General features: G+C 44.0%; 1 protein-coding gene across 1 annotated transcript in view; it reads left to right on the forward strand.

Annotated features, from left to right (window-relative positions):
- si:cabz01090165.1 (uncharacterized protein LOC100333421 homolog) overlaps nt 1–13,484 on the forward strand; it is a 53,464-nt gene continuing 39,980 nt past the window's right edge. Inside the window, exon 1 of the mRNA XM_033976977.2 lies at nt 1–763. The gene's annotated coding sequence lies outside the window, so the exon portion shown is untranslated. The remainder of the gene's footprint in view (nt 764–13,484) is intronic.

Raw genomic sequence — 13,484 nt, forward strand, 5'->3', positions numbered from 1 at the left:
GAGCACTGTCCCGGTGCTGACGGGACTTGACCCAGGTGCTGAGCGGAAGGTAGAGGGCCCTGCTCCGGTGTAGGGTGTGTCTGCTCCTACTGACTGTGTCAGAGAGTCCCCGGGACTCTCCGTGAGTGTGACCGCGCTGAGGAGGGCACAGGTGCAGAGGATGGAGGAATCTGCTCCAACTGTCGCCGCTGTGAATCAGGTTTCACGCATCCATCCTTTTCTCTAAAAATAGTCCCTTTCTGACGCACAGTCAGATGCTGCAGCCGAACGCGCGAGAGGAGACGGAGCTCGCTGGCAGCTTCTCAAAAGCACAATGGCCCATGTCGGTGGTTTTATGGCGCTGAGTGGATTATAGACGTGAGCCCGTTCTTGTGACTCTCTGTGGACTGCCTGGGACACCGCCCGGACCCGCGTCAGCTCCGTCATTTGGGCTGAGAGCGGAGCCGCGGAGCTCTTCTCACGGACTGCTCTGTGGATCGTACCCGAGTGTGAAGAAGCTGTGTGAGAAGCCGTGAGAGTCCAGCACACGGCGCATCTGCTTCTCCTTTACTGTCATTTCACCACAGCCTCCCGGAGCATCACCGCCCTCCAAAAGGACCCGTGCGCGCATCTCTCATCCGGGACCACGGGCTGGACTCCCCGCGTCTCGCCTTCTCGCGATCCCGGTCTGCGTGCACATATGTCGAGATGATATGGACCATACTGAGTCCATAGTTGGACGCGGTGAGAGAAGGCTTGGCGGAGAAGCAGCACATCCATGAAGGTAGGATGCTGTGGTGCTTGTGTGTGTGTGTGTGTGTGTGTGTGTGCGTGCATGTACGCGCGCGTGAGAGCGGGCTAAGGATAATGTTACCGTTTGTATTGATGGAAAGCCGCGCGCTCATGGATACGGTGAGAGACACAGGGCCAGAGGCATTCGAGGGACGGAGGGACGGGCGTGTAAAACTTGCACTTTATTTTGGGCACATAGAGCTCTGCACAGCCCCGACCATACTCCCGGAGCCGGAGCTCTGTGGGGGTGTAGGCCCGGGCCCGAACCGCGCCGGGGCGGGCTTGGAGGAGCACACTGTGTCCCTTGTGCTGTTTCGGTCCGAACACCCCCCCTCCTTCCCCCTTATTCCTCCTCTTCAGCCGGGGCAGTGTTTACTTGAGTGGCTTGGTGCTCGTGCACGCGCACGGGGAGATGTCTTAGTGCGCGCGCTTGGAACAGACAAATTTAAATGTTTTTAGGCGGCTCTGCTTTCCTCCTGTCTGCCACTGTTTGTACAGCTGCCACCGCTCCACGGTTCTCTCCGTGTTCAATGCAGCAGGGTGGGGGCGGGCGCGCGCACAGGGGCCAGGCACGCGCACAGGAGCAGATCAGGACCAGATCAGGACCATCTCACTGTCAACAAAGAGCAGATGTTGTGTGGAGAAGATAACCGGGAGAGCGCGGCACAGGCGGTAGGATCAGCGCTCCTCACGCCGCACAGCTCCCCGCGTGCAGCGGATCGGTGGAGAGATACATGACTCCTACAGTTCAAGATGTATGAGTCTACATCAAGGAACGAAACGAGTCATTCAATATTTACATGATGTGGTAACACATGTGACTATAGGCCAAACCCTAAAAGCCTTTCACAAAACGCAAAAGGTTAAAGGAACTGTATGTAAGATTTTCATTTTAAATATCATAAACATGATATATCCTATCTATGTCCCCAGATACTAGTTAAACATATGCAAATCAAATATAGCTTTTACTGATAACAGTATCTGCACTTCAAAATTTAATGCAGATTTATTCTTAATTACAAAAACATTGAACGTGATGTCTCATTTATTATGAATAAATAAATTGATGTTTTGCTCCTCAAGATGATTTTCCTGTCAGAAAGCAGAATGAGCCTCACACAAGTCTCTCATTTGTGTGGCCTTTTTCAATGCTAAAATCCAGTTGGTTTGAACCTAAAATGTCTCTTTCTGATCTGAATGGTCACTACTTAAACCCCAGCACCTGCAGTCAATCATGAATCTCTGCTAGTGCAGCTTCTACAGCTCGGCGAGTGAATTCTGGAGGTTCTGAGCTTTCACATGAGGGCTGTCCATATACTGACAATGAGAAAAACTTACATGTGTCCTCTATCGTCAGGTTAAGGCTCTGGTGACCCAGATTCAGCTGTGAGTGTAGTGAATTTTTTAAAACAGACCGCAGGATACATACAGATCCTTTAAATGAAGAATTGTCTGTTTAAAATGTATATTGTGTAAAAAAAAAAAAAAAAGTGCTTTCATCATTGTTTTAAATGAAGATCACGTATCACATATGGAGCCATTTCCTCACAGTGAAAGTTGAGATTGTGTCTACAGAACAGAGCGATCCTCACATGAATACTGCATAGAGCTGTACCGAGAGTGAATAAGTCATAATGCATTCATATTAATTACAGCACTGTGTTATCTGAGGCATTGTTCTTCTATGGCTAGATCCTTCTTTTATTCACCCAATCATTTTTTTTAATTTGAATTTAAAGGGGAATTTAAAGGGGGGACATACTGTATTATGTGAAATCAACTTTCCATTCAAATATATTTATTCAAATGGTCATGAAAGTTTGTTAATTTATTTATATATTAGAGGGGGGGTATTGTTCAAAATAGATTTTTAAAAATTTCTACCATGTTATAACATTGTTCCCTTATTAAAACTATCCCTGAAAAGGTTTTAGATGTCATCCATGCATGTTTGAGCACCCTAGCGATCTCTCCTGGACCCTATTCAAACCCTCCTTATGGTTAGCTGTAAGATTCTGTACAATGCTCTGACCACAAGCCTATGTGACCCATGCTCCCACATGGCTATTTTTCATAAATATACAAAAACAAGATACAAAACTGTGCACAATAATTTGACAAACCCAATGTGCAGTAGTTTCATTAGTGGGATCCACGCTGATTGTGTTGTGATAACGCTCTGAAGGGGGTCAAAAACTAAACTAAAACTACTTAAACATGTTAATTTGTTGTTTTCGGCATCGTGATCTAAATATGTTATGTGTTAGCAGTTAATACCCCATAGAAGTAAAATACTCCTTTCCTCCTTTCCTCCTCTGCTCCTGTGTAATCGCTCATACCAGATTAGCTCACATTGTTTTGTTTTTCTATTATCTCTCACTCTGCAGGACATGTGCAAGAATTCATTGACCCATTTTGACACACTTCTTTGTACTTAACCAGTTTGGGGATAGAATGGTTCACCTCTGAGTTAGAGGGCGAATGTTTTACTAGGGCTGCACAATGTATCTCCTCTGCTCCTCTGATCCTCTGGTCTTCTCTATCTGACCCTCTCCTCTACTCCTCTGACTCTCTCCTTTGCTCCATCCACCTTTCTTCTGCATCCTCCACTCCATCTGACCTTCTTCTCCACTTCTCTGACCCTCTCCTCTGCTCCATCTAACCCTCTCATCTGCATTTTCTTCTCCTCTGACCCTCTCCTCTGCACCTTCTGCTCCATCTGACCTTCTCCTCTATTCCTCTGACCCTCCCTTCTGCATCATCTACTCCATGCGACGTTCTCCTCTGCTCCTCTGACCCTCTCCTCTGCATTCTCTCTTCCATCTAACCTTTTCCTCTGGATCTTCTGCTCCTCTCTGCTCCTCTGACCCTGACCACTGCATTCTCTGCTCCATTTGACCCTCTTATCAGCATACTTTGCTTCACCAGACCCTCTCCTTTAATCCTCTGACCCTCTCTTCTGCTCCTCTGACCGTCTCTTCTGCTCTATGTAACTTCCAACTATTTCCATAACTGATTTTCGCTGCATGATGAAATAAACCTTGCATAAACATTTCATTTAATCAAACTGCAATTTTTGTTGCAATTAACATCAATAAACTAGGCTGAAGATCTACCCAAGGCTCTGCCGTTACTCCTGTCTGGCCAGTGGTTCTCTGGTGTTACTCCTGTGCGGCCATTGGTTCTCTGGAGTTACTCCCATTTGGTCAGTGGTTCTCGAATGTTACTCCTGTGTAGTCAGTGGTTCTCGAGTGTTACTCCTGTGTGGTCAGTAGTTCTCGAGTGTTACTCCTGTGTGGTCAGTGGTTCTCTGGTTTTACTCCTGTGTAGTCAGTGGCTCTCTGGTGTTACTCATGTGTGGCCAGTGGTTCTCTGATGTTACCCCTGTGTAGTCAGTGGTTCTCGAGTGTTACTCCTGTGTGGTCAGTAGTTCTTGAGTGTTACTCCCGTGTGGTCAGTGGTTCTCTGGAGTTACTCCTGTGTGGTCAGTGGTTCTCGAGTGTTACTCTTATGTGACCAGTGGTTCTCTGGAGTTACTCCTGTGCAGTCAGTGGTTCTCTGGTGTTACACCCCTGTGGCCAGTGGTTCTTGAGTGTTACTCCTGTGTGGTCAGAGGTTCTCTGGTGTTACTCCTGTGTGGCCAGTGGTTCTCTGGAGTTACTCCAGTGCGGTCAGTGGTTCTCTGGTGTTACCCTGGTGTGGCCAGTGGTTCTTGAGTTTTACTTTTGTGTGGTCAGTGGTTCTCGAGTGTTACTCCTGTGTGGCCAGTGGTTCTTGAGTGTTACTCCTGTGTGGTCAGTGGTTCTCTGGTGTTACTCCTGTGTGGTCAGTGGTTCTCTGGTTTTACTCTTGTGCGGTCAGTGGTTCTCTGGTGTTACCCCTGTGTGGCCAGTGGTTCTTGAGTGTTACCCCTTTGTGGCCAGTGTTTCTCTGGTGTTACTCCTGTGCGGTCAGTGATTCTCTGGTGTTACCCCCGTGTGGCCAGTGGTTCTTGAGTGTTACTCTTGTGTGGTCAGTGGTTCTCGAGTGTTACTCCTACGTGGCCAGTGGTTCTCTGGTGTTACTCCTGTGTGGTCAGTGGTTCTCTGGTGTTACGCCCATGTGGCCAGTGGTTCTTGAGTGTTACTCCTGTGTGGTCAGTGGTTCTCTGGTGTTACTCCTGTGTGGCCAGTGGTTCTCTGGTGTTACTCCTGTGCGGTCAGTGATTCTCTGGTGTTACCCCATGTGGCCAGTGGTTGTTGAGTGTTACTCCTGTGTGGTCAGTGTTTCTCTGGTGTTACTCCTGTGCGGTCAGTGGTTCTCTGGTGTTACTGCCATGTGGCCAGTGGTTCTTTAGTGCCACTTCTGTGTGGCCAGTGGTTCTCTGGTGTTACTCATGTGTGGTCAGGACTCCTGTGTGGCGAGTGGTTCTCTGGTGTTACTTCTGTGTTGTCAGTGTTTTTCCAGTGTTACTCTGATATGGTCAGTGGTTGTCCGTAGGCAAGCACTAGTTTTATCGTAGTTTAATAGTTAACTCCACTTTGAAAATGCATCAGAGCCAAAATCTGGAATGGTGCAGGCCTTTAGACGTTCTGTTTAGATGTACTGGAGGGGTCTGAACATGGAGACCAATGGACTATTCCAAGATATACCACTCATTGTGGTAAATCAGGACTAAACCAGAACCAAACCAGGCCTTAAACAGGACTGAACCAGGACTAAAACAAGACTAAACAACAAGACTCAGAACTAAACCAGGACTCAACTGGGACTGAACCAGGACTAAAGGAAGATTAAACTAGGGCTGAATCAGGACTGGATCAGGACTAAACCAGAACCATATCTGTCCACACACACACACGACTACTGGGCGACAGTAGCTCAGTGTTTGTCCACTGATCCGAAGGTTGGCGGTTCAAATCCCGCTCTCGACATAAACATCATTGGTTGAGTGGTCAGATCCACTGATCCATAGGTTGGCGGTGCGATTCTAGCTCACACAGATGAATGCTGTCGTTGTGTCCTTGGGTAAGACACTTAACCCACTGTGCCCTCAGTGTCTGCTGAATGTGTGTGTGAATGGGTGAGTGGTTCCTTGTTGTAAAGCGCTTTGAGTGCCTTGAAGGTAGAAAAGTGCTATAGAAAAATGTGACCATTTACAATTTACACACACACACACACACCAATTGTAGCAGTTCTAAAACATAATACCATGACTGAAGAGGTTTTAGATGTCATCCATGCTTGTTTGAGGAATCTGGGGATCTCTCTTGGGCCCTAGTTGTACCCTCCTTTTGGTTAGCAGTAACATTCTGTCCAATGCTCTGCCCATAATCCATGCTCCCACACAATTCTCCATAAATATACAAAACATGATACAAAACTGTACACAGCAACTTGAGAAACCTGATGTGACGTGATGTAGTTTCATTAGTGGGATGCACGCTGATTGTGTTGTGATAATGCTCTGACTTAACGCAGAGAGCAATGGGAGGGGAGATTCAGAGCTTTAAAAACAAAAGTGAAATTTCTAAAACATGTTAATATGTTGCTTTTGGCGAATATATCATTTTCAAAACAATAAAAGGAAACATGGTGATCTGAATATGTTATGCGTTAGCACTTAATACGCCATAGAAATGTAATACTCCCTCTTTAACTGTGTTTTGGTGAAAGGAGCAGTTTAACCTGTCATACGCACTTTGACATTTCGTCTTTCATTTTTTGCCACTTTAGTTTGCCCTTTTCACATAATTGTCCTAGTCAAAACCTGCACAATCTGAACAAAGTAAGATTACTCACAGTCACATCAGATGGAACTGTTTACATGACATTTCAATAATCTGATAACTACAGAAATCAGATTATGATCAGATTTATTATGTGCATGTAAACATAGCCAATGCTTCCTGGAGATTTTCAGACCATGCTAGCTAAGAACACATCCAGTGTACTGCCCCATTCATTTTGCACATTTCCACATTCAAATTTTGAATTCTGATTTTGTTCCTAGACAGAAGGCATTGTTTATTGGCGGCAGTTATTTTTCAAAGATTCACATTTGAAAAGAATAGGGACAATTTGTAGAGCCTCTTTTTGCCATATTTACTACCCAAACTGGATTACCGGATGAAAACTCAAATATGTGCACAGCTGTTACTTCTGCGACAGACTGCTCTTTCTCTGCAATCTTAAAAAACACTAAATAAAAACGGTTAGTGACCATGCTAGCCACTGCTATGCTATCAGCTCAACAGGCATAGCCGGACAGGGTACACCCTAAATTCTCGGCATTTCATCCATGTTCCACATCATTCAAAGCTAACAGCTTTGTTTTCTATGGAGGGAGAGAATTTCATAATCAGCAGATGGAGTTACAGAAAATATTAAGTTTCAGTGGTAACTAATACCTTTGTTTATAATTTTCTTATAGAAGCTGGCTTGGATGAGCAGCAAAACGTCTTCACTCCTACAACGTTTTGTCCAGTTGACAGATTTAACTTCGGCTTTTACTATGATCAGACCTTGACTACTGAGGGATTACACAGACACCTTCTTTTGTCTAAAAATGTGCAGTTAGCAGACCCAACCAAAACCCTAACCTTACCTTTCCCTAAACCTAACCCTGATCCTAACCTTAACCTGATAATGAAAAATACATCAACAAAACTCAACATTTACGAGCTTAACCACTCACACAAAGTGGATGTTGTTCAGTAGAAAATGGGTGATGCATCAAAGGAAAGTCAAAGAAAATGTGAATGTGCTTTTGGTATAATTTTAGGTCTAAATTCGCATTGTCTTGTCAAAAGTCTGTTTTTTAGGCCTTAGACCAGCTACATGGGAAAATACTGTTTAAAAGTGGGTTGCCATGGTTGTAAAAGAACCTTAAATCCTGTCCCCGGACAAAATGCTCTTTTATAGGGAGTCTCGGCCGGACAGAGGTGAACTCAGGACCCAGGAGCAACCTTAGTGTTAGCATTAGCACTTTACCCTCAGTCCTAGCCGGAGATGTGCTTGTTGTGCGCACTAAGGCAGGAGAAGCATTCTGTTTGGGTTATAAATAATCTGAGCGAGCGTTAATCTGTGCGGATAGGGCCCAATCCGTGAGCATCTGGCCCCCCTCCTCCATCTGCAACCCACCCCCCCTCCTCCATCTGTAAACCCACCCCCTTCCTCCATCTGCACCCCCCCACCTCCCCTTCTCTGGTCCATCTGGGAGAGCCGCTCATCGCTGTTTACCTCCTGCATGGACTGGAGCAGCTTAGCGCTATACACTGTAAAAACAAAATACAGTACTAGTACATGGGATACAATGGCTTACATTAAACACAGCTTTGGGAGTTTTACAGACCAGTTTTGATTTATTGAGTTAAGATAATTTAACTTATTCCATTATGTTTTCATTTATTTAGATAAGTTAGATTTAGTTTGAACAAAAAACCAACCTTGCTAAAACCAAAACAGTGAAAAAAATGACAGGTACTCTATTTAACTTAAACTGATTTGATTTGTTTCATTTTGGCTTCCACTGAAACGATTTCAGCCGAATTTACAATGTTAAAATCTACCAAAAGACAGGAAGGAATAAATACATATAGATACAGTTGTCATGGAGATGTTATTGCGTTTCCTGGAACGGTTCCACACTAACAAAATCTTCATGGAAACAAACAACCCATGTTATAAGTCAGCTCTGTGGAGAAGTAAGCCCACTCACAGGAAAAAACGCAGGTTATTTTAAAGCCACAGTATGTAACTCTCTGGAGATGGCATGTCACTTGCATGATTCCATGGAAATAGAAAGTTAAAACCATACTTTGTCCAAGTAAGGACAGTAAGCACAACCAAAATGAAAACACATGCTTTTTTTTTTAGTTTATGCTTTGGCTAAAAAAGTTACATGCTGTGGCTTTAAGTTGCAGAAAGCCCCTAATTGAATAAATGCAACTAAAATTGAACATGAGAAAATGTGAAAACATGAACATTCCAACCAAAGCAGTGTTACAGTCCTAGTCACTTTTTGGCCAAGGTGCATATGCACAGCACAGCATGAGCTGCAAGCTTTCTGATTGACTGTCAGGTGTGACACAAAGCTTTCTGATTGGCTGTCAGGTGTGACACAGCACTTTCTTATTGGCTGTCAGGTGCCTCACAGAGCTTTCTGATTGGCTGTCCTTCGGGGAGCTATTCATTTCCGTTGATTTGAAGCTGGACTATAAACCAACCTTGTGGAACTTTTCTAAAGTTCCACAATGCTCCTCCTCTCTGCAAATCCCCACCCACTCCAGCACTGACCAATCACAAACCCTCCACCTCCAGTCTGCTCTCATTCATTTGCTCAACCATTTTTGTGTTCTCTCAGACTTTGAATTGTATGATGGTCACATTTGTAGCACTCACTGGGGACATCACACATTCTACACTCACTCTGACAGTTTACATGCCCGCCAGGAAAACCGGATAATTGGCCTAGTCCAATTTAATCCAATTTATCAAAATGCATGTAAACCTACAACTGAGGCATCGTGGTTAGAATCTCAAACACCTCAATAATCATATTTGGAGAAGCTGGTAGGTACTCGGATACCTGCTGCATGTAACAGCACCATTTGATTTAGATTAGGTGCAGACTAGGAGAAGCATTCAACTGCAAGAGGTAAACAGCCAGGGAAATATTAGACGTGTTTGGACATTTACTCATTCATTTTACACAGTAACTAAGGAATATACTCGATACTCTTTTTTTACTACCTTTAATATGAATTAGTATCTGATTTTCAATACTTTTAACAACCATTTGAGTGACAGGTCTCAAGGAGAGGAGCCAAGACTTGTGTTTCTGCTGATGTGGCTGTCCCTGTCACACCCCAGCGCTCCTCCCTCTGCTCCTTATGGATGTCAGGATGTGCGGATTTTATCATTAATAATTTACATGATTAGAGAAAAAGCCACTAAGCATTCAAGACGTAACTATGTCTCAGTTAAAACTATGGAGATCACTTTTACAGAAATGTGAACCAAAAGGAAATGAAATATGTGTCTCCTGCTCTTGCCAGTGTCCCTCCTGCACCTGTCTGTGGTTGGGTCGTGTTTCTCATCTCTCTTTCTCCTGTCGGTGTCCCTCCTGCTCCTGTCTGTGTTTGGGTTGTCTCCCCTGCCCCTGTCTCTCGTCTCTCCTGCTCCTGCTCCTGTCTGTGGTTGAGTCCTGTCTCTCCTGCCATCCTCTCTCCTGCCCCTGTCTGTCATCTCTCCTGCTCGGTCTGTGGTTGAGTCCCGTCTCTCCTGCTCCTGTCTCTCGTTTCTCCTGCACCTGTCTCTGGTTGATTCCCGTCTCTCTTGCTCCTGTCTTTCGTCTCTCCTGCTCAGGTCTGTGGTTGGGTCCTGTCTCTGCTGCCCCTGTCTCTCGTCTCTCCTGCTGCTGTCTGTGGTTAGGTCCTGTTTCTCTTGCCCCTGTCTCTCCTGCCCCTGTCTCTCCTGCCCCTGTCTCTCCTGCCCCTGTCTCTCGTCTCTCCTGTCTGTGGGTGGGTCCTGTCTCCCCTGCCCCTGTCTCTTGTCTCTGCTTTGCCTGTCTGTGTTTGAGTCATGTCTCTGCCGCCCCTGTCTCTCGTCTCTCCTGCTCCTGTCTGTGGTTGGTTCCTGTCCTGCCCCTGTCTCTCGTCTCTCCTGCTTCTGTGTGTGGTTGAGTTCCGTCTCTCCTGCCTCTGTCTCTCGTCTCTCCTCCTCCTGTTTGTGGTTGGGTCTTGTCTCTCCTGCTCCTGTATGTGGTTGAGTCCCATCTCTCCTGCCTTTGTCTCTCGTCTCTCCTGCTCCTGTCGGCCCTGTGTGTCTCTGGGCGGACAGTTTGGCGGACTCGTGCTGCCCTGAGTCTCTGTAGCTCTTGTGTCAGATGGTCTTCACAAGCCAATCCGCGCTGACCTCAGGAACAACATGTGACTTTCACTACACTACCAAAAGGAAACATCTAGAAAGAGACAGAATTATGTAAATACATTAATGGCTAAAGAAGAACAGAATAAAAAGAGACAAACTGAAAATGTCAGTGTGTTTGACCTATGTGATAAAAAAAAAAAAGAAATAAGCAAATAAACCAAAAAGTCTGAAGTGGCTCCATTGTGTTCCATTATAAGCACTAAAGTCCTCTGCAGTAAAAACAGTTATTCCATTGTGGCCTTTTATTTACATTTTTATTGAATCCTTTAACATCTGTGAATGCATTTTATTAACGTGTACTATGTAACCTTTCTCGTCTCCACCATTGTGGGCATCTTGGATGTTCCATGTAATAGCATTAAAGGTCCTGTACCTGATTTCAAACCATGACTCAAGAACATGTTTTAGTTTGAACTTTTAGCCCCGCCTATTTAGTTCTCTCTGCTGCTGTGATATTGCACCATGACAAAAAATCAACTGTCTGGTGGTGGGTAGTTGGTTTTCCCATGATTCTTAGTAACAATGCGCTTGATTGGATGAAAAAAGGTGCCCTATCAGGAACATAGACTGTATATATATATAAATGGCCATAGCTAACCTCCTAGCCGAATAGTTCCAAATTGGAAGTGATTATGGATGCGTTCAAGGCTCCATTCACTCTGGCTCCAGTTCACTTTACACTGGAAAACTGTAACCCCTCTCTCTGTAACTAGCCTCGTAGTGAGCCTCGTCATTTGGGGCTTAAAATGTTCATATTAACCCGCTCTACATCCTGATACTTTTCTTTCACTATTGTGTCCGTAACTCAACACATGAACATAAATAATGGATAAATAAAACACCTTCTTTCCACGAGGTCACTCCTGATAGCATTAGCAACAGGTTTGGTTGACAGCATTGCTATTGCTAAGCACCTGCTCCCTGCTAAACCAGCGGTGCAGGCGAGTACGGGCGTTGCCTTCAACAGCCTCGTTCTGGATTGGCTCTTTGGTTGCTATGATACTCGCGGTCAGAATTCCTAATATGCAACTTGGCTTCAAATTGGCCCCTATAACTGCTAGCCTTGATGAGCTTCATTTGACTGGAGCTGAATGCTATGGGTGACGTCACACTCACTTAGTCCACTTCTTTATGTAGTCTTTATGTAGTCTGTATTAGTTGATGCACCACAAAAGGATTCATAAAACAGATAGATTATAAATTACAACCTCAACTGCCCTTTAAAGAGATTAATCGATTTTTTGGAGCTTTCTACCACCTTATAATGTTGTTCCCTCATCAAAAACATGCCTGAAAAGGTTTTAGATGTCATTCATGCATGGTTGAGTGAACTAGTGATCTCTCACTGGCCCTATTTGAACCCTCCTTACGGTTAGCAATAAGATTCTGTCAAATGCTCAACCCACACGCCTACACCCATGGTCCAACATGACAATTCTCCATAAATATAACAAACATGATACAAAACTGTACACAGCAACTTCACACCCTGATGTGATGTGCATTAGTTTCATTATTGGGATGCATGTTGATTGCAAAACTGAAAGTAAATTAAAGTAATTAAACATTGAAACATTTTTTTGGGTGAATATATTATAATATATATTTTCAAACAATAAAAGGTAACATGGTAACCTAAATATGTGATTCATTAGCAGTTAATACCCCATAGTTGTAAAATATCCTCTCTTTAATGCCATATTGTAGAACATTTCAGGCAAACCAATAGCACTAGATGGAGAATAGGAAAGTTACAATTATTCCTTAACATATAAGTAGCACTAATACATACATGCACTAATACATACATACATGCACGCATACATACATACATACATACATACATACACACATACATACATACATACATACATACACTAAATAAATTCTCATAAACCTGTACAACATATAAGCACAATCTGTGAGTCTGAAATCATTTGAAAGGCAAAACTTTGTTCATTCCTTTTCCTTTGCCTCATTTATCATGTAATCTGATATGTCACATCCATTAGAGTGATAAGCACCCGAGGGGAAGGTCACAGGGGTCATGATGCATTTCCAGGTCAGAGGTCAAGCCTGTAAGCACTGTGTGTTTGTGTGTCTGCTGAAAAATCATGCCCCCTGCTGGTTGTCTTTATGGAAATGTACAGAGCCTTCTTTGGAATGTTTTAGATCCATACCCTCAGCTATTTGGAAGGAGCTGTTATTGGTCTGCTGGAAGGCTCCACAGTATGACCTGTCATACTGTGGAGCCAAACCTATCTAACAGGGTTGTCAAAAATATCGAAAATCAGAGTGTAGAATGTAGAATCCCTGTAGTTTAAACTGAGCTGGAGACAGGTTAGACGTTTTAGGTGGGTAACTGTCAGATTGCAGTTGTTAAGCTAGTTTATGATTAATATCTGTAATTACTGGGCCTATCCACATGAAACAAAAACTGGCACAAATTTCACTCTTCTCTCTCAGTATAAATATGCAAAAGTGAATTCACAGTAGCTTCAGAAAGTGGGGCCATTATTCAACCCCAAAGATGTGTTTGCCGTCAGCTGAAAGAACTTAAAGCTATAAGATTAATATGACAAGTTTGTGGAGCCGATCTCAAACAGATAATGAGAAGGTTTGTGGATTATATTCCTCAAAAATTACACAAAAAACATGCATTCTTACCTATAACTTGGCCTTGACCTGCATGTTTACATGGAGATATATAAGACATATTTCATGTCATACTGTGGAACATTCCAGTCAAGGAAACAACATCTTCGTGTAGCAGACCCTCTACCAGAAAGGTTACGTAG

This window comes from Periophthalmus magnuspinnatus, chromosome 13, assembly GCF_009829125.3.
Source record: "Periophthalmus magnuspinnatus isolate fPerMag1 chromosome 13, fPerMag1.2.pri, whole genome shotgun sequence".
Classification (NCBI taxonomy): domain Eukaryota; kingdom Metazoa; phylum Chordata; class Actinopteri; order Gobiiformes; family Gobiidae; genus Periophthalmus; species Periophthalmus magnuspinnatus.